General features: G+C 41.1%; 1 long non-coding RNA gene across 2 annotated transcripts in view; it reads left to right on the top strand.

Moving 5' to 3' along the window:
- LOC119543008 overlaps positions 1–22,472 on the top strand; it is a 29,416-nt gene extending 6,944 nt beyond the window's left edge. For both annotated transcript variants that reach the window (XR_005218506.1, XR_005218507.1), the window contains exon 2: positions 22,107–22,472. This is a non-coding gene — a long non-coding RNA (uncharacterized LOC119543008). The remainder of the gene's footprint in view (positions 1–22,106) is intronic.
- The last annotated feature ends 219 nt before the right edge of the window (positions 22,473–22,691 follow it).

The raw sequence follows: 22,691 nt of genomic DNA, 5'->3' as shown, positions 1-22,691 counted from the left end.
ACAGACAAACAAATGCTGAGAGATTTTGCCCTACTTGAGATACTAAAGGGAGCCCTACCAACAGAGAAACAAAGAAAGGAGGGAGAGATATAGAGAAATGTGACAGACATATATAGAACATTACATCCCAAATCACCAGGATACACATTCTTTTCTAGTGATCACAGAACTTTCTCCAGAATAGACCATATGCTGGGACATAAAACAAGCCTCAATCAATTTAAAAAAATTGAAATTATTCAAAGCACATTCTCTGACCACAATGGAATACAAATAGAAATCAATAATCATCAGAGACTTAGAAAATTCACAAACACCTGGAGGTTAAAAATGAGGGGGAGATGAAAGCATTCCCAGATAATCAAAAGCTGAGGGACTTCATCACCAGTAAATCACTCCTGTTCTAGTTTGCTAATGCTGCGGAATACAAAACACCAGAGATGGATTGGCTTTTATAAAAAGGGGGTTTATTTGGCTACACAGTTGCAGTCTTAAGGCCATAAAGTGTCCAAGGTAACACATCAGTAATTGGGTACCTTCACTGGAGGATGGCCAATGGCGTCTGGAAAACCTGTTAGCTGGGAAGGCACGTGGCTGGCATCTGCTCCAGAGTTCTGGTTTCAAAATGGCTTTCTCCCAGGATGTTCCTCTCTAGCAAGCTCGCTCCTCTTCAAAACGTCACTCACAGCTGCACTGAGTTCCTTCTCTTTGAGTCAGCTCATTTATATGGCTCCACTGATCAAGTCCCACCCTGAATGGGTGGGGCCATGCCTCCATGGGAATATCTCATTAGAGTCATCACCCACAGCTGGGTGGGGCACATTCCAAGCAAATCTAATCAGCACAAAAACGTCTGCCCCACAAGACTACATCAAAGATAATGGCATTTGGGGGACACAATACATTCAAACTCGCACAACTCCTATAAGAAATGCTAAAGGGAATTGTGCAGGCTGAAAGGAAGGGACACTAAACAATTGACTGAAACCACATGAAGAAATAAAGATTTCCAGTAAAGGTCACATGGTAAATATAAATACCAATACTACTGTATTTTTGATTTGTAACTCCACTATTTACTTCCTACAGGATCTAAAATACATAAAGTGTAATGATAAATCAGTGGTTTGGGACTCAATGCAAAATATGTAATTTTTGACAAGAACTACATAAAGGTGGGGGAATGGAGGAGTATAGGATGATAGTTTATGTGTCCTATTGAAGTGAAGTTGGTATCAAAGAAAACAAGATTGTTATAGATTTAAGATGTTAAATTTAAGCCCCATGGTAAACACAAAGAAAGTATCAGAGAATATGATCATAGAGATGAAAAGTAAAGTATGGGTTATGAGAAGTGGGGGAGGGGGCAATGGGGAGTTAGTAAGAAATGAGTGTAGGGTTTCTGTTTGGGGTGAAGGGAAATTTCCAGTAATGGATGGTGGGAAGGTGATGGCATTGCAACATTGTGAATGTGATTAATCCCACTAAATGGAATGCTTGGGAGGGGTTGGAATGGGAAGATTTATGCTGTATATGTTTTTCCACAATTGAAAAAAAAAAACAGTCTAAATAGATAATGACAATTAAATGCCATAGATGATCCTGGATGAGATCTAAGAATAGAGGAGAAGAGGCTCAAAAGGACACAACTGGGGCATAAGAAAAATGAAATATAGAATGTAAGCTTTATATCAATGTTAAATTTCTTGAACTTAACTACACTTAATGTGATTACATAAATGAATATTCTTGTTCATAGGAAATGTATATGTGAATTATATTATTTGTTCAAGGATGTGTGCAACTTGCTCTCACATGTTCAGAAGACAGAGCAATAGGTGATGGATGATAGGGAGGGAGGGAAAGAAAGAAATGGTAAAGTGACAAAATACTAAAGTTGGTAGATCGGGGTATTGGTGGAAGGGGGTTGGGGTATGCTGGAGTTCTGTGTATGGGGTTTGTATTATTTTTGCAACTGTTACTTTAAGTTTGAATTTATTTCAAAATAAAAATTAAAAATTAAAAAATGATCTTTAAAATATTCAAGGAGATGAAGGAAAATACAGAGAAATAACTAAAGGATATCAGGAAAACAATGAATGAGCAATATGAGAATCTTAGTAAAGGTATAGAAAGTTTAAAAAGGAAGCAAACAGACCCACTGGAGTTGAGGACCACAGTAACTGAAATGAAAAATGCCCAGGTTTCAAGAGCAGATTGGAGGTGGCAGAAGAAAGAATCAGTGAACTTGAAGGAAAGGCACTTGAAATGAGTCAGGGTGAGGAGCAGAAAGAAATATTAAAAGTGAAAATAGCCTAAGACAACTCTGGGACACCAGCAAACACACCAATATATACATTATGGTGGAAGTCCCAGAAGGAGAAGAAAGAAAGGGAGAGAAGGATAATTCAAAGAAATAATGACAGAGAACTTCCCAAACTTAGTAAAAGACATGACCCTACACATCCCAGAGCCCAGAGGTGGGTGCGGAGTCGCAGCTCAGGACACTTTCTAGAAACTCATTGATCAAAGGGGAGGGAGGAGGCACCTGGGTCGGGAAGGGGCCTGTACTGCTCGGAGCCCTCCAGCCAGCCGGCTCCCATCCTTGCCTCTGCAGTGGATTTAGAGAATTTTGGTGACATTCACTTGACAAGAGAGCACCAAAGGGCACCCAGAGAGGGTCTGAGAACAGCCTCCCAGGTCCTCCCAGGTCAGCATGGACAATTCCTGACCTCTGGATATGGTCTTAGCATCTTGTGTGCGGGGCGTTGACCAGCAGGCACCATTTAGGTTCATCGTCACCCTCCCAGTAGCTTTAACTGTCACCTTGACCCTCTCACCTGGAAATTAACATTCCACCTCTTACTAATCCTGACTCTCTTCCTAACTCAACATGGGGACACTGGGTTCAGACCTCCTGGTCCCTGCCCTACACACAAGGAGAGGCCAAGCCTCAGGTGGGACATTGGACTTGCTCTATAGGACCATCTATCTGGTGGCCACAAGATGGCCCTGGAACACAGATGTTCAGATGCTGCCCAGCTAGGAGCAGCCTGGGGCTGAGCTCATCTTCTGGGGCAGGGGCACTGGGTGGACGGCTCTCCTTAACTGGGATCCCTTCCCAGCCCAGCCTCTCTGCCTGGAAGAGCTCGGCAGTCCAGAGCCGGGCAGCTGAATGGGGCCATGGAGAGTTTGCCCCCTGGCCCCTCATCCCACCGGGATGGCTACTGGCAGCAGCCAGCCCTGCCAGGACTCCCTGGCCAGCAGCAGTCGGATTGGCTGTGGCCCAGCTGAGCGTGTCCTGCAAAGGCTCTGACAAGCTGTGGAGGCCTCGCAGGCCCACACACAGGATGATCTGGTCCCACAGCTGTGATGTGGGAGGGGGGAGCTGAGTGGTGACCTGGCATATTTTCAGGAAGCTCCAGCGAGGTCCCTCAGTGGGTGAACAGACCCATCCTGAGGTCCCTCCAGCCAATTAGGGCTGATCCATGTTTCCGTGGTGGATTTGCAGAATTTCGGTGCCCTTCCTCCTAAGGCTGGGCATGGAGGGTCACCTGTGGCCTCCCACAACATCCCCGGTGAGTGCCAGCCTATCTCTGGGAGGGTCGTCAGATCATCAGATTTGAGCAAGGCCGTTGGAAGCACTGGCTGTGGGCCTCCCCTGGGTCTTGTGGCTGATCTCTGTCCTCATCAGATGGCTTGAGAATTTTCTGGAGGACCATTCCACAAAAGGTCACCATGTACAACTGTGAGACTGGACACATGGTGTCCATATGGAGGGGACCCTCCGACATGAACTATGTTAAATTGTATGCTCTTCCAGGGCACAAATGTTGCTTTCAAGGCCATGATGACTGGGATGGCAACACAAAGAGCAAGGAGAATTATGACATTGTGGACAATGGCAGTCACAGTGAGAATTCCTAAGGAGCTGAGAGAAGTGTCCATGCCTCCTGGCTGAGTGAGAGGTTCTGACATCAGTCAGATTGTGTGGTTTGCAGTCAGAGCTGAAGGGCTTTCTGGTGAACTGAGTTACAAGATGTGGAAGGAGGAGCAAGAGGGAAGAAAGAAACCACACAGAGGAGGGCAGGAGACCTGGGGAAAAGCTGAATCCCCACGCCATCTCCCACCCCAAGAAACCTATTCTTTCCCCATGGAATGGACTTGGCACCCTTGTCAAAAATCAACTGACTGTAGATATTTGGATATAACTCTGAACTCCCATTTCTGTTTCATTATGTATATGTCTATCCTTATGCCAGTACTGTACTGTTTTAATTGTTGTAGCTTTGTAGTAAATTTTAAAATGAAGATGTGTGAAGGCCATAAAGTGTCCAAGGTAAGTCATCACCAATCGGGTACCTTCACAGGAGGATGGCCAATGGTGTCCAGAAAACCTGTTAGCTGGGAAGGCACTTGGATGGTTTCTGCTTGCTCTAGAGTTCTGGTTTCAAAATGGCTTTCTCCCAGGATGTTCCTCTCTAGGCTGCAGTTCCTTAAAAATGTCACTCTTAGTTGCTCTTGGGATGTTTTTCCTCTATTAGCTTCTCTGGAGCAAGAGTCTTCTTTCAACAGCTGTGTTCAAACTGTCTCTCATCTGCAGCTCCTCTCTCAGCTCCTGTGAATTCTTCCAAGTGTCCCTCTTGGTTGTAGCAAGCTCACTCCTTCTGTGTGAGCTTATATAGTGCTCCAGTGAACTAATCAAGGCCCATGCCGAATGGGTGGGGGCACACCTCCATGGAAATCATCCAATCAGAGTTACCACCTACAGTTGGGTGGGTCTCATCTCTATGGAAACACTCAATTAGAGAATCACAATGCAATCAACACCAATATGTCTGCGCATACAAGGTTGCATCAAAGATAATGACATTTTGGGGTACGTAATACATTCAAACTGGCACACATGAGATTCTTTCCATTTGTTAAGGTCTTCTTGAATTTCTTCCAGCATCACTTTGCAGTTTTCAGTGTACAAGTCTTTCGCCTCTTCGGTTGAATTTATTCCTAGGTTTTTTTTTTTTTTTTTCTTTTAGATGCTATTGTAAATGGAATTGTTTTCTTGATTTCCTTTCCAGATCGTTAAAAACTGATGTACAGGAACCCAACTGTCTTTTTCATGTTTATCTTGTATCCTGAAACTTTGCTGAATTCATTTATTAGTTCTAGCAGCTTTCTTGCAGATTCTTTGGGAATTTCTAGATATAGGATCATGTCATCTGTGAATAGGGATAAATTGACTTCTTCATTTCCAATCTGGATGACTTTTTTTTCTTACTCTTGCCTGATTGCTCTGCCTAGAACTTTCACTACAAGGTGACAGTGATCATCCTTGTCTTGTTCTTGATCTCAGGGGTAAAAGTTTTCAGTCTCAACATGGAGTATGATATTAGCTATGGGTACTTCATAAGGACCCTTCATTATGTTGAGGAAATTCCCTCCTATTGTCAGTTTTCTAAGTGTTTTTATCACGAAAGGAAGTTGGACTTCATCAAGTGCCTTTTATGCATCTACTGAGATGATCACATGACTTATTCATTCTATTAATGTGGTGTGTTACATGGATTGATTTTCTTATGTTGAGCCATTCTTGCATTCATTCCTAGGATAAATCCCACCTGGCCATGGTGTATAATCCTTTTGATATACTGTTGGATTCGGTTTGCCAGTATTTTGAAGAGGATTTTTTGCATCTTTATTCATAAGGGATATTAGTCTGTAATTTCCTTTTCTAGTGCTATCTTTATCTGGCTTTGATGTCAGGTTAATGCTGGCCTCATAGAATGAATTAGAAAGTGTTCTATCCTCTTGTTCTGGTTTGCTAAAGCTGCCATTATGCAAAATACCAGAAATGTATTGTTTTTTATAAAGGGGATTTAGTAGGCTACAAATTTACAATTGTAAGGCCATAAATGTGTCCGAACTAAGGCATCAACAAGAGGATACCTTCATGGAAGAACGGCCAGTGGCATCTGGAACACCTCTGTCAGCTGGAAAGGCATGTGGATTGTGACTGCTGATCCTTTGCTCCCGGGTTCTGGTTTCAAAATGGCTTTCTCCACAATGTGTCTGGGGTTCTGTCTCTCTTAGCTTCTCTCAGCTCTCTGCTTGGTTCTCCTGGGGCATTTCTCTCTAAGCATCTGGGAATTCTCTCTGCGGGACACTGATTACGTGCTTCAACTTGGCGGGCCTGGGCTGGGGGACCGGATCCACCCCTGGGGAGGGTAGTGGGCATGGGTGACAGCGCCCTCTACAGCCCCCCGGGCCTGGGAAAGTGAGGCCGGAGGCAGGCCCCATTTCCTCACCCAAAATACACCACTGTTAGGGGAGGCTTGCCGGAGGGAACCGCCTTTTCCCCACCCCCTTATCTTGCCCAGACACTCCCCGTTGCCGGTGCAACTCCCATTACCACCAGTGCACATACATTGTTGCCAGACACCGTTACCGGAGCAACTCTCGCCCCTTTTCAATCAACCTCCGCGCTCTCTCAGAACCAATCCAAGCCTTTAACCCCTACAGCTACCCCGCCCTCTAAACCGCCTGATATAAGCTTGTACTCTCCCCTAATAAACTCTCTCTCTCTCTTGGTTTTCTTCATCCTAAAAGAAACGTGTCCCGCCTGTTCCTTTCTCGCCGCCCTCCATACTTTGCACGCCTCCCGCCGGGGACCTGGCCAAGTCCCCCGCCTCGCCCTCGCCTCCGGGAAAGAGCCCCCGCTGCCGGTACCCTCGGAGCAATCCTGGGAGCCTAGGATTTAGCAACCGGCCGCCACCCTCCCCCCAGACGAGTCAACTGCGACCGCATCTCTCAGCTTCTCTGGGGCAAACTCTGAATTACGTAACATAGCTTCTCTCCAAAATGTCTCTCTCAGCTTCCCTGAGTTCCTTCTCTCTGTGAGCTCTTTTAAAGGACTCCAGAGATCTAATTAAGACCCACCCTGAATGGGTAGTGTTCCAGTTTGCTAATGCTGCCCTTTTGCAAAATACCAGAAATGGATTGGCTTTTATAAAGAGGGTTTATTTGGTTACAAAGTTACAGTCTTATTGCCATTAAGTGTCCAAGGTAAGTCATCAACAAAGGGTACATTCACTGGAGAAAAGCCAATGGCATCTGGAAAGCCTCTGTCTAGCAGGGAAGGCATGTGGCTGGCATCTGCTTGCTCCCAGGTTGCATTTCAAAATGGTGTTCTCCAAAATGTTGCTCTTGGGGCGTGTTGTCCTCTCTTAGCTGCAGCTGCTCTTCAAAATGTCACTCTCAGTTGCTCTCCAAAATGTCACTCTTAGCTGCTCTGTTCCTTCTGTCTGTGAACTCCTTTATAGGACTCCAGTGATCCAATTAACACCCACCCTGAATGGGTGGGGTAACACCACCATGGAAATTATCCAATCAAATGTTTCACTCACAGTTGATTGAGTCACATCTCCATGGAAACACTCAATCAAAGAATTCCAATCTAATCAACGCTGATACATCTGCCCCCACAAGATTGCATCAAAGAACATGGCATTTTGGGGGACATAATTCATCCAAACTGGCACAGGCAGGTTGACATCTTCATGGAAATAATATAATCTGACTTCCCACCCACAAATGGGTGGGTCACATCTCCATGGAAACAACCTAATCAAAAGGTTCCACCCAACAAGATTGGATTAAAAGATCATGGCTCTTCTGGGGTCCCTAACAGCACATCTCTTGAATTCTTTGGAAGAATTTGGGTGGGATAGGTGTTAATTCTTCTTTAAATGTTTGATGGAATTTATCAGTGAAACCATCTGGTCCTAGACTGTTCTTTGGTGGAAGGTTTTTTTTTTTTTTGTTTATTGATTTAACATCTATATGTATTATGGGTTTGTTGAAATTTTCTATTTCTTCTTGATTTGAGTAATTGGTGTTTTTCTAGGAATTTTTCCATTTCTTCTATATTTTTAAATTTTTTGGCATATAAATTGTTCATAGTATTCTCTTTTAATCCTTTTTATTTCTGTAAGGTCAGTAGTAATATCACCGTTTTCCTTTCCAGTTTCATTATTTGCATCTTTTCTCTTTTTTTCTTTGTCAGTCTAGCTAAAGGTTTGTCAACTTTATTGATTTTTTCAAAGAACCAATTTGTTGTTTTGTTTTTTCTCTCAAATGTTTTCTTATTCTATTTCATTTATCTCCTTCTTAATCTTAATTATGTCTTTTCTTCTATTAACTTTGGGTTTACCTCACTCTTCTTTGTCTAGTCCCTTAATTTTAGATCTTTCTTCTTTCTAAATATAGACATTCATATTTATAAATTTCCCTCTGAGCACTGCTATTGCTGCATCCCATAAGTTTTGGTATGTTGTGTCTGTTTTCATTTGTCTCTAAGTATTTTCTATTGTCCTTTGAAATTCCTTCTTTAACCCATTGGTTGTTTAAGAGCATACTGTGTATTTTCCCCATATTTATATATTTTTCCACTTTCTTTCTGTTACTAATTTCCAGCTTCATTCCACTGTGATCACAGAAGTTACTTTGCATGATTTCAATATTTTAAAATTGATTGATACTTCACTTTTTCCCTAACATATGGTCTATCCTGGAGAGTGATCAATGTGCACTTGTGAATTCTGCTGTTGTTGGGTGACATGTTCCATATATGTCTGCTAAATGTAGTTGGTTTATAGTGTTGTTCAGGACCCCTATTTCCTTACTGATCTTCTATTTAGGTGTTCTATCCAGTATTGAAAGTGGTGTGTTAACTATTATTGTAGAACTGTCTATTTCTCCTTTCAATTCTGTCAAGGATTGCTTCATATATTTTGGTGCACTGTTAGGTGCATATCAATACACAAAAATCTATCATGTTCCTTATCCACTAGCAATGAATAATCAAAGAGCAAATTAAGAAAACAATTTCATTTACAATAGCACTTTAAAAATAAAATATATAAGAATAAATTTAAACAAGGATACAAAAGACTTGTATACTGAAAACTACAAAATACAGCTTGAAAAAAATTTAGGAAGATCTAAATAAATGACAAGACATCATGGATTAGAAGAGTTAATATTGTAAATATTCAATATTACCAAAAGCAATATTCAAATTTCATGCAATCCCTATTAAAAGTCTAGCAGCCTTTTTGCAAAATTGGGAAAACAAATCCTCAAATTCATGTGGAGGAGGCAAGGCAACATGGCCACATAAAGAGGTGTGGAATTTAGTTAGTCCTCTAGAGAAACTAGTAAATAGCTAGGAACAACTAGTACATAGGCTGGAACAACTGTTGGGGGACATCTGTGACTGGACAACATCGTACACCAGTCTGGAATGGGTGAAATGGCTGAGACTGCAGCATAGAACTGTAAGTAAAGCTCTCCAAACTGCAGAGCTGGGGCCCCTCCCCCACCAGCATGGCAGGCTGAGCTGAAACATTTCCCTGTGGAAGAAAGAAGCATGTTACTTGGAGTGAGGGAAAGTAACTCAACCAAGCTCCAATTGCAGTTCTAATTAAAAAATTTGGACTACTGAATACAAGCTACAAGCACCGATAAACCTGGAGCAAGCAGGAAAGGAAGCTTAAGGTCACTACCAGCAGAGAGGAGATGGTGCTGATGGGAAAAGGAAAAACATAAACAAATAAAAACAGAGGCTTTTGGAGGTGGCTGAGCTCAGAATCTCAGAATTAGATAATAGCTGTGTCCCAAGAAAAGGAGCACAGAGAACTGGATACCAACAAAGGTCGACTGGCAAAACTGGGGGGCTCAGGACTGGCTCTGAAAAGGGGCTTTCTCTCTTTTTCCTGTTTTCCTCCTCTCATTCAAAGTAGCTCATTGGAGAAAGCGTCAGGCATTTTCAATGGTCAGCATTGACCCAGGCAAAGATGGAGTTAACAGAGTCAGAGAGACAAAGGAGTTCAAGTGGAGAAGATAACTCTCTAAAGGGTATATCTTCCCTAAGACAAGAGAGGTGGAGCCCAGCTCAAGTGGCTGCTCTTCCTCAGAGAATCCAGACCCCAGGGCCTGGGGGAAAACAAAACAAAACAAAACCAGAAACAACTTAAGGTTGGCTTCCGACACCCTTGGCCCCAGGACAGAACAGAGTCCACTGAGAATTATAGGGACTGCACCTCTTACACCAGTGGGGAGCCACAGACTGCAAGCACCACCTGCTGGGCAGGATGGGAAAATCACTGAGTCTAGAGGCCTCACAGGAAAGTCTGACAACCTGCTCCTAAGGGAAATGTGATACTGAACACAGCCTCCTCCTGAGACCTGGGCCCATCTGGTCTGGGAAAATCTGATTGGGTTAATCAAGGAAACCAGATGCCTAGACATCAAAAAATTATAAATCACGGTAGGAAAAACAAAGTCAATGGAACAAACTTGCACTTCAGCTGAGATACAGGAACTGAAACAACTAATTATTAATCAAAAAAATCTTCTAAATCAATTCAAAAATCAAATCAATGAATTGAGGGAAGATATCACAAAAGAGATGAAGGATAATGAAGAAGACATTGGGTGAACATAAGGAAGAATTAGAAAGTTTGAAAAAACAATTGGCAGAACCTATGGGAGTGAAAGGCACAATACAAGAGATGAAAAACACAGTGGAGACATGCAATAGCAGATTTGAAGAGGCAGAGGAAAAGATTCATGAACTGGATCACAGGACATCTGAAATCCTATACACAAAAGAACAGATGGGGAAAAGAATGGAAAAATATAAGCAGCGTCTCAGGGAATTGAATGGCAACATGAAGCACATGATTGTACATGTCATGGGTGTCCCAGAAGGAGAAGAGAAGGGAAAAGGGGCAGAAACAATAATGGAGAAAATAATCACTGAAAATTTCCCATGTCTTATGAAAGACATAAAATTACAGATCCAAGAAGCACAGCATAAGCCAAACAGAATAGGTTCGAATAGACCTAGGCCAAGACACTTAATATCAGATTATCAAACATGAAAGACAGAGAGAATTCTGAAAGCAGCAAGAGAAAAGTGATCCATCACATACAAGGTAAGCTCGATAAGTCTATGTGCAGATTTCTCAGTAGAAAACAGGGAGGCAAGAATGCAATGTGTGATATATTTAAGATACTGAAAGAGAAAAACTGCCAACCAAGAATTCTATATCTGGCAAAACTGTCCTTCAAAAATGAGGGACTATTAAGGAAATTCAAATCAAAACCACAATGAGATATCATCTCACACCTACCAGAATGGCCATTATCCAAAAAACAGAAAATGACAAGTGCTGGAGAGGATGTGGAGAAAGAGGCACACTTATTCATTGTTGGTGGGAATGTAGAATGGTGCAGCCACTCTGGAAGACAGTGTGGAGGTTCCTCAGGAAGCTAAATATAGATTTGCCATATGACCCAGCTATCCCATTGCTGGGTATATACTCAGAGGAACTGAAACTTAAGACACAAACAGACATTTGTAAACCGATGTTTATCGCAGCATTATTCACAATTGCCAAGAGATGGAAACAACCCAAATGTCCATCAAAGGACGAGTGGATAAACAAACTGTGGTATATACACATGATGGAATATTATGCAGCTGTAAGACAGAACAAAGACATGGATCATGTAATAATGTGGATGAACCTTGAGGACATTATGTTGAGTGAAGTTAGCCAGAAACAAAAGCACAGATTCTGTATGGTCTCACTAATATGAACAGACATTAATGAACAAACTTTGGGAGTTAAAAGCTGACAACACAGGCGACCAGGAGGTAGAAAGAGGGCAGAGATCAGCCATTTGATGCTGAAGGACTACAGAATGTTTAGGATTGATTGCATAGATCCAGAAACAGATAGCGTAATACTGTGTGATGGTAGCACGGTATTGTAAGTACACTGAACAAAGATGTCTGTGAGTAAAGCTGAAAGAGGTGGGATAGGAGAATGTATGACACCAGAGGTAAAGATAGATGATAAAGACTGGGACTGTATAACGTGGCAAAAACTGGAGTGGCCAATGACTGTTACTAAATATACAAATATAAAAATGTTTTTGCATGTGGGAAAGCAAATGAATGTCAACCATGTAGAAATTTGAAAAAGGGATGGTATTCAGGAAAAAACATAATCAAAGCAAACTGGAGTCTATGGTCAACAGTAACATTGTAATATACCTCCATTAAATGTAACAAAGGCAATACGCCAATGCTAAATGTATATGAGAGGGGGATATAGGGGAGGAATATGGGATTCTGGGTAGCGGTGTTATTTGCTGTCCTTAGTAGTATATTGTATTGTATGACATGTTATTTTTCTTTTTATCATTTTTTCTTATTGCTAAAAAACAAACAAACAAACAATTTTTCTTGTAGTAATCAGTATGTTCAAGTGCTGATTGTGGTGATAAATGTACAATTTTATGATGATACCATGAACAACTGATTGTACACAGTGGATAAATGTATGGTATGTGAATATAACTCTATAAAATTGTAGGAAAATATATATATAGGATTAAGTGTTGGAGAAAACATGGTGAGAGGGATGATGCCTCACCAATATGGACTAACTACAATGTGTAAACTCAGAATTGAATCTTAGAACATAGCCTAACGTGGACACAATAATTGTAATAGTCCCTAGATTGTAAGCTCTTACAGCAGTTAACTCTATCCCTGACTTGTAAGGCCTGTCTCTAAACTTTGAGATGCTGATCCCCTAGCGTATAACCTGATTGGTCTCTGGAACAATGCATATCTCTGAGACACCTGAAACTCAGAGCTAGAGCTCGGCAGATATGAATGTCAGTATTAGTGCATACAGTCGCTGTCCAAAAAAAAAAAAAAAAAACTGAAAAAGAGCCCAGACTTCAATTAGTGATATGAATAAAGCAGGTCTGGTTAAGACCAGGGCAAGCCAGGCCAAAGGGTAAAGGTTGAAACTGATTGTGTTTTAAAACTTCAACTTTCATATGAGACCAAGGTAATAGATATCTATTTGGTACAGGATCTAAATTTTCTAAACGGTACAACTCTACAGTCGATTTGTTCAAACACCGCAATTGCATGGAACTTTGAATAGGAAGTGAGATACGGTAGGTTAGTATAGGCTGGAGTGAAATAGTGACACATCCTAGAGTAATTTGGGCAGATAATAAAAAATATATTTACAGCCTCCCCCTCCCCAGCCCCGAGGATCTGGGGGAAGGTGCGGATGGGTTGGACATCCTCACCTGGACTGATGTTGATGTTGTCACAAACATTGGGACTGGCAGTTTGATGTGCTGAGCCCTCGAGCATGGAACTTGCCCTTATGAAGCTCATTACCACAAAGGAGAGTCTAAACTTGTATGTAATGGTGCCTAAGAGTCTCCCCCTGAGTACCTCTTTGTTGCTCAGATGTGGCCCTCTCTCTCTCTAACTGAGCCATCTCGGCAGGTGAACTCGCTGCCCTCCCCCCTACGTGGGACCCGACTCCCAGGGGTGTAAATCTCCCTGGCAACGGAGAGTATGACTCCCAGGGATGAATGTGGACCCGGCATCGTGGGACTGAGAGTATCTTCTTGACTAAAAGGGGGATGCAAAATGAGATGAAATAGTTTCAGTGGCTGAGAGATTCCAAATGGAGTCAAGAGGTCACTCTGGTGGACATTCTTATGCGCTATATAGATAACACCTCTTAGGCTTTAATGTATTGGAATAGCTAGAAGTAAATACCTGAAACTACCAAACTCCAACCCAGCAGTCTGGACTCCTGAAGACAATTATATAATAATGTAGATTACAAGGGGTGACAGTGTGATTGTGAAGACCTTGTGGATCACACCCCCTTTATCTAGTGTATGGATGAGTGGAGGAATGGGGATAAAAACTAAAGGACAAATGGGGTGGGATGGGGGGATGATTTGGGTGTTCTTTTTTCACTTTTATTTTTTATTCTTGTTCTGGTTCTTTCTGATGTAAGGAAAATGTTCAGAGATAGATTGTGGTGACGAACGCATAACTGTGTTATCATACTGTGGACAGTGGATTGTATATCATGGATGATTGTATGGTGTGTGAATGTATTTCAATAAAACTGAATTTAATAAAAAAAAATGAGGGAGAGTTTATAATATTCTCAGACAAACAGACACTGAAAGAGTTTGTGAACAAGATACTTACCTGCCCTACAGGAAATACTAAAGGGATCACTGCATACAGGAGAGAGAGGTTTGGAGCACAATTTTGCGTGACGGACGGTAGCACAATAATGTAAGTACCCTCAACAGAGTTGACTGAGTACAATTGAAAGAGAAAGGTTAGGGGCATGTAGAACACCAGAAGGAAAGATAGAATATAAAGCTTGGGACTGTATAACTTAGTGAAACCTAAAGTGGCCAATGATTCATGAGGGAGAACAAATGAATGTCAACTTTACAAGGTGTTAAAAATGGGGTGGTACTGAGGAAAAATACAATGAATGCAAAGTAGAGTCTATAGTTAACAGTAACATTGTGATATGCTTCCATTAATTGTAACAAAGGCAATATAGCAAAGCTAAATGTCTATAAGAGGGGGATATAAGGGAGGGGTATGGGATTCTTGGTGTTGGTGTTGTCTGACTTTTTAATTGTATTTTATTTTAAATTTATTTTTTTTGTTTTTTAGTTATCAGTTTTTCTTTTTCTCTTCCTTCCTTCCTTCCTTCCTTCTTTCCTTCCTTCCTTCCTTCCTTCCTTCCTTCCTTCCTTCCTTCCTTCCTTCCTTCCTTCCTTCCTCCTCTTTCTTTGTGGAAGAAATGGAAATACCTGATATAGATAGTAGTGATGAGTGCATAACTACATGATTATACAGGGAACCATTGATTTTTTACTTAGGATGGAATGGATGGTGCATGAATAAAACTGTCTAAAAAATAAACAAAGGGATACAAGTGCTGGAGAAAATGTGGAGAAAGGGATGTACCTAATCACCGTTGGTGGGGAAGTAGAGTGGTGCAGCCCCTCTGGAGGGCAGTGTGGTGGTTCCACATGAAGCTAAGCATGGGGTTGCCATGTGGTCCTGCAACTCAGTTATTGGGTATATACTTGGAAGAACTGAAAAGAGGGACATGAATGGTGTCAGTATTCACGATTTGCAGTGGCCGGAGGTGGCCTGAGGGTACATCAACTGATGAACGTAATGGCGAATTGTGGTGTATATGTACAATGGAATATTGAGATTCTACAAGGAGTGAAGTTGTGAGGTGAATGGACACCGAGGACAGTATGTTGAGTGAGAAACCAGAAATTAAAAGAAAAAACATTATAATGCCTCACTAATGTGGACTAATTATAATGTGCAAACTCTGAGACTTCAGTCTGATAACATAGGTTATCAGGGGAAGACTTGTTGTAAAGTTTCCTAGATTGTAAGATCTTACAGCAGTTACATCTGTACCTGAGTTTGTGATGGTTATTTCTAAATTCTGAGATGCTGAGCTCTTTGTGTATAACCTGATCAGTTCCTGGATCTTTGGGTATCTGTGTGACACGTGAGACTCAGAGCCAGAGGCTGACAGCTATGAATGTCAGCATTATCCCATACAGCAAATGTTAAGGAGTCTGAAAAAAAAGATCAGACTTCAATTAGAAATATGAATGAAATGAACTTGATTAGGACTAAGGTAAATCAAATTAAAGGGTAAAGGATGATGTTCCAGTTTGCTATTGCTGCCATCATGCAAAATACCAGCAATGGATTGGCTTTTAGAAGGGGTTTTATTTGGTTACAGATTTACAGTCTGAAGGCCATAAAGTGTCCAAATTAAGGCATCAACATGTGTGCACCTTCACTGGAGGATGGCCAATGGTGTCCGATCAATCTCTGTTAGCTGGGAAGGCATGTGGCTGGCATCTGCTGATCCCAGGTTGTGTTCCAGCTCCTCTCTCAGCTCTGGGCTTCAAATTGTCACTCTTGGGGCATTTTGTCCCCTCTAAGCTTCTCTGGGGCAAACACTGGGCTAGCATCCCCAAAGTGTCAGCGAAAGTCTGCTTTCAGCAGCTGTCTCCAAAATGTCTCTCTGAGCTGTTCTGAGGTCCTTCTGTTTGTGAGCTCTTTTATAGGACTCCAGTGATTAAATTAAGACCCACCCTGAATGGGCAGGGTCCATACCCCCATGGAAATAATCTAATCAAATGTTTCACTCACAGTTCATTGAGTCACATCTCCATGGAGACACTCAATGAAAGGGTTCCAATCTAATCAACACTAGTACATCTGCCCCCACAAGATTGTGTCAAAGAATATGGTATTTTGGGGGACGTCATACTTCCAAGCTTGCACAGACGATATTGATGGTGTTTTTAAAACTTTAACTTCTGTATGAGACCAAAGGGGGTGATGTTTATTAGTGGCAAAATGTATATTTTTGTAACATACTGTATAATTTAATTTGTATGGTCAGTTTATTCAAACAACATAATTACAGGAAACATTGAATAGGGAGTGAAATCAGGTTGGTTTGTACAGGTTAGTGTGAAGCCTCAATACATCCCAGAGTAATTTGGGCAGAGAATAAAAATGTATTTGCAAAGCCCCCTTGAGGGACTGGGGGAAAATGTGGAAATGTTAAATTTCCCTTCCTGGGGAATTAATGGTATTCTCACAAGCATTGAGGGCTACCAATTTAGAAGGCTGAGCCCTCAATCTTGGGACTTGCCCATATGAAGTTTGTTACTGCAAAGGAGAGGCTAAGGCTGCTTATAATTGTCCATAAGAGTCACCCCCAGAGAACCCCTTTTGTTACTCAGATGTGGCCTCTCTCTCTAAGCGCACTTGACAGGTAAATTCACTGCCCTACTCCCTATGTGGGACATGACTCCCAGGGGCGTAAATCTCCCCGGAAACATGGGACATGACTCACGGGGATGAGCTTGGCCCTGGTACCATGGGACTGAGAAAGCCTTCTTGGACCAAAAGGGGGAAGACAAGTGAAACAAAACAAAGTTTCAGTGGCTGAGAGGTCTCAAATTGAGTTGAGAGGTCATTCTGTAGGTTATTCTTATGCATTACATAGACATCCCTTTTCAGTTTTTAGTGTACTGGAATAACTAGAAGGAAATACCTGAAACTGTTGAAGTGCAACCCAGTAGCCTTTATTCTTGAAGACAAGTGTATAACTACATAGCTTACACTGTGTGACTGTGTGAGTGTGAAAACTTTGTTGCTCCCACTCCCTTTATACAGTATATGGACAGATGAATAGAAAAATGAGGACAAAAAGTAAACAAATAGTAGGGAGAGATGGGGGGTGTGGGATGTTTTGGGTATTCTTCTTTAACTTTATTCTTATTCTTTTTTGTGTGTGGTAATGAAAATGCTCAAAAATTGATTGTGGTGATGAATGCACAACTATATAATGGTACTGTGAACAATTGATTGTACACTGTGGATGATTGTATGGTATATGAATATAGGTCAATGAAATTAAGTTTAAAAAATTCATATGGAACAGTAAGGCGAATAGTCAAAACAATCTTGAAAAAGAAGAATAGTGTTGGAGGACTCACACTTCCTGATTTTGAATTGTACTACAAAGCTGCAGTAAATCAAAACAGTCTGGTATTGGCATGAAGATATATGGAACATATTTGAAAGCCCAGAAATAGACCCACATATTTAGGGCCAATTGATTTTCAACAAGGCTGCTGAATTTATGCAAGGAGGAAACAATCTCTTCAATAAGTGGTGTTGGGAAAATGATATCTGCATGCAGAATAGTGAAGTTAGAACACATACTTAATACCATATACAAAATACACTCAGAATGGATCAAGGACCTAACTATAAGAACTAAACTATAAAACTTTTAGAAAATAACAGAGGTGTAAATCTTTATTACCTGGGATTCAGCAATGGATTCTTAGATATGACACCAAAAACATAAGCTACAAGATAAATAATAAATTTGATTTCATCAATTTTAAAAACTTGATAATGAAGGACATTATCAAGAAAGTGGAAAAACAACCTACAGAATGGGAGAAATTAGTTTCAAAAGATATATCAGATAAGGGTTTAATATCCAGAAAATATAAAGGACTTTTACAATATAACAACAAAGGCAACCTAATTAAAAAGTGGGGAAAACCCTTGAATAGACATTTCTCCCAAGAAGATGTAAAATAGTCAATAAAATGAGATTCCACTATACATAAACTCATGGCCCAAACCAAGCAACTAATTGCCCTACACCTCATTGGGCCAATAATTGTAATTAAGATATACATGCAAGTACTGCAAATAAAGAGGACATTGGAAAAAAGGGTGCCCAATCTTTCAGAAAAAAAAAGGAAATGTTGTCAACTGGATTTCCCAACATACCAACCCCAGAAGGGCTCTGAGGAGAATAAGGCCTCTTCTTTTCCATTGGATTCGATGAAAAAGAGGAAACCCAAATTACAATTAATGTAGTGAATCAGATTTTCTTAATTGATATGGGGGCTACACTCTCAAACATTAATCCTACTGCATTTCCAGCCCCTCTTCCTTGGAGAGACCAAACTACCAGCATACTACAGATTTCAAGCAACTCACAGATTGGCCCTTTGTCTCAACCACTGAATGAAACTATAGGTCTCTTACAAGGTGTCCATCTATTAGGTAGCAATTTATTAAGCAAACCATGTTGCAAAATAGATGCAAGCCTGAGGGACTATTCTCTCAAAGTCCAGAGGAATAGCTAGTACTCACTTCGGTGACCCTTGTTTAGTTCTTTTCTGACACAAGCTTTCCCCAAGAAACTGTGATTAGTCCCCAAGGCATTATGGCCAGAGTCTTCCTACTCAATTAAGAGTATAGGGACAGACAATCGTTTAAAAGTAAAGAGCATGCAAGACAAGAGTTCAACTTCAACACATTTTTACTAAAGGAGCACTTAAGGTAAAAGGAACGAGTTTACAATGTAAAAATTAATTGATACATTAACAAGCCTGGGATCCCCTATTCCTCCAAATGCAGCTCGACATGAGATCAGAGAGCTCCCCCTTGCTGAGTTACAGAGAATTTGTAGCATCTTGATTTAGAGTTCCTTTAATTAAGTCATTCTATTTTTACATTAAATGATGAGTCGTGAACCATGAGTGACTCATGAAGCAAAGTGTCTTGATCCACAAGTGGTTAAAGATCCAAGGAGGGTATCGACATTATCAGAGACTTAGCTTTGAAGACCTGTAAATCTCCACTGATAATATTTTTACTAATTAAGCTATGACTTTTGTAAGAGCAATATAACACACTTTTACTTATGTGAAGTCCAAAAATTAGAAGAGATTCCTATTACTTGTCTTTAACTTGTTAACATAGTTTTCTCATTTTATTCTATGATTAGCTTACATCATATTGATAAACATACATTTGATTAGGACTGTCTTCAACCTTGCTACATTATTTATGACAGTTCATCCTGTTTTCACAGAGGACTAGATTACATATTATCCATGTATAAGAAGGTTGAGAGGGCCTTTCTGCTTTCTTGAAAATATTCACAGTTGTTTTAGATATTTAACTTCTCCTTCAGTATAGTCTTCTAACATAGGACTCGAAGGATATGAATCATCTGTCCCAGTTATTATAATAAGGCCTTTTCACTTTTTATCATCTGGAAATTGTACTTGAGTGTTTTTAGGTAAAAGTTCTGTTAAATGTGCTTCTATATCAAAAGGAATAACTAGTTCTTCACTATCAGAACAGAAAACATTAGGTTGTCTATGAGAGCAGCAATGAGAGGAGTCAGCGTTAGATTCCTCAGTAGAGAGATTATCCTGCGATAGTACCTGTTTGCCCTTACAGGGGAAAATCAACAATATACCTCATGGATTTACAGAGCATCCCTCCTATTTCTCTCAGGTTCTCAGTCATGATCTATGAGACTTAAACTTCCCTCAGGGGTCTACTTTAATATGTGGATGACCTAATATTTCGTTCTAAAACTAAAGGGGCTGGTGAGATAGATTCCCCTTTTTTAGTAGAGTCATTGGCCAAAAATGTACATAAGGCAACCAAGGATAAACTACAGTTTTGTCAAGGGACTGTACATCATTTAGGTCATGAGCGGAAAAGACTGATTTCCGATGGCTTCAGCGCCCTTCTAAACTAGACCAATCACAAAGAGGCAACCTAGGGATTCTCAGGATTAGCCTGCTGTTGTTGGCAATGGGCAGCTAATTCCTCAGCTATAGAAGCCCTGCTCCATGACCTTACTAAAACTAGTATTCCAGAATCCCTCCCCTGGGCTGATAATGCAGAAAAGATATTTATCCATGTAAGGGTAGGTTTACCACAGCCACCTTCTCTGGGACTTCCAAGTTATGCTGATTTCTTCCTATTTGTACACGAAAGAGATGGACATGCTCTTGGAACCCTACTCGGAAGCCTGGGGATGAGCAGAGACCCATGGCTGACTGTGGTCTTCACCTCGGCCCCGTTGCTAAGGCCTAATCCACCCTGTTTCAGGGCTGTCGCTGCAGCTGCTAAATTGGTTGCGACTTCAGCCAACATCGTTCTAGGATCTCCCCTGAATCCCGTGTCCCTGATACAGTATAAACTCTTCTTCTAAATGCAAATACTCATAATTTTTCTGCCAGGAGACTGACTTCATATGAAATCCTTTCACTGACCCCTTGCTGTATAAATGTCCATCAATGTGATTCCCACAATCGAGCCATGCTCCTTCCTCTCCTGGGGGAGTGGGAGCCCTGTGACTGTCTGTCCCTCATTTGTGAACTTTCTACCCCTAAGATGAATCTCAAGGCACCCCTGCCCCAAATCCTGATTTGATAACTGTCATAGGTGAATCCTACCTTAGGACTGAAAATGGTTATTGGGATGAGGGAAAATGCTGTGTAATAACTACTTCCAGGGAATCTTTTAATGTAAACCCTTACCTGAGGCGAAGTCAGCCTAAATGGCCGAATTAATAGCTTTGACTAGAGCTTGCAAATTGGCAGACTCTCAGAGACTAAACATTTATACAGATAGCAGATACGCCTTATGTGTAGTCCATGACTTTGTAATGCTTTGGAAGCCAAGGAGATTCATGTCACCCACACGGATTCCTATTAAAAAAAAAAGCGTTTGAGAAGCTCACTCAGGGAGAGGCACTGAGGAACATGAGGAAAAATCTTTGGCTAATCCCTATTCTAGAAGGGTGACAGAAACATCAGTGTAGGGCCAGGAGCTTATGATTTAAAACCTGTAGCCAAGATTTTTGTGGATTTTCAAGGGTGTCTGAGTATAATTCAGTAATTGGCTTCTGAAATTGAAAAAATTTGATGAGAGCTTGATGTGCCCTCAACTTTGATAGGATCTGGGGGTCCCAGGATGGGCACCTGGGAGCTCCTGAGTTTCTGAAATGATTAATACTCAAGACCTTACTTGAACACACCCACCATGGTCCAGAATCCCTCACTTTGACTTTGAAAGAACATTGGTTGTGTGTTTGGGGACTTTAAACAAGAAGCAAGCAAGTATATGAATCATGTGCCACCTGTTGGTTACATAACCTAGTAAAACTGTAAAGGTGGGACAAGATCAAACACCTTGACTGACAGGTCCCTTTGAACATCTCCAAATGGACTTTATATAGCTCCCCCCTTCTCTGGGACACGAATATGTCCTTGTTATCATATATCTATTTTCTCTTTGGAGAGAGGCTTTTCCTTGTCATAAGGCTACCACCCTCACAGTAGCTAAAAAGCTATTAGACTTTGTTTTCCCCACCTGGGGAATTCTCACAATTCTCTCAAGCAACAGAGGCACCCATTTTACTGAGACTGTAATCAATGAACTTTGCAAGATCTTACCTATCAACCAAAAGCTTCACTGTCCCTCCTATTCTCAATCGTGAGAGAAGACAGAAAGAACAAATGGCATGTTAAAACTTGAATTAGTTGAATGTCTCCCTATCTTGGCCTAAGGTTCTTCTCTTAGCTTTGATGGCCATAAAATCGAGCCTCTTGAGAGAATACTGGATGTCCTCCTTTGAAACAATGGTAAGGTCCATGAGGCTCATTATTTCTCCTACTATACTGGACTCCAAGCTGTTACAATGTGAAATTGCCAGTTACTGTCAGGGAACAATCTCATATATTCAGTGCCATTAAATGTATGACCAATACCATGTATCCATTCACAGACCTGGCTGCCTTTCCTGAGACCCCTCCACATTGGACTCGACATGACCTTCCACCAGGAGACTCGGTGTACTAGAAGAGACATCAAGGAAAGGCTACTTTATAATCTAGATGGAAAGGACTTGATCAAGTCTTATTGAATTGGTCACTGCTATGGCAGTAAAACTACAGGGAATTGACCCTTGGGTCTATATGTCACAACTAACACATGCTCCAGGCCCTTTAGAGGATACTTCCATTTCGAACCTCAAGCTACAACTGAAGTGAAGATGTAGATGCATCTGTTGTAGACAGCACCTGCCCAAGATTCTGGAACAAGCAGATGACACCCAAGATCATGGATTAAGACGCACCCAGATTTTATCTTATTCTCTGTCTCCTCCTTTTCACTGTCTGTCTAAATGTTTTGTTATTCATCCTATAACCTCTTACAATGCCCAGTCAGCATCCCAAATAATACCCTGCCCTTACCATGATTTTCTTTTATCTCCTATTTACCCTATTCTGCCCTATGTACTCCTACCTGGAACACAATGCCTTCCTCCTTCTAGCAAACCACACAGCAAATGAACCCAATCAGAACAGCT

Source organism: Choloepus didactylus, chromosome 8 (assembly GCF_015220235.1).
Source record: "Choloepus didactylus isolate mChoDid1 chromosome 8, mChoDid1.pri, whole genome shotgun sequence".
NCBI classification, from domain to species: Eukaryota; Metazoa; Chordata; class Mammalia; order Pilosa; family Megalonychidae; genus Choloepus; species Choloepus didactylus.
The sequence above is the reverse complement of the archived record's forward strand: the minus strand, read 5'-3'. Positions and strand labels throughout refer to the sequence as shown.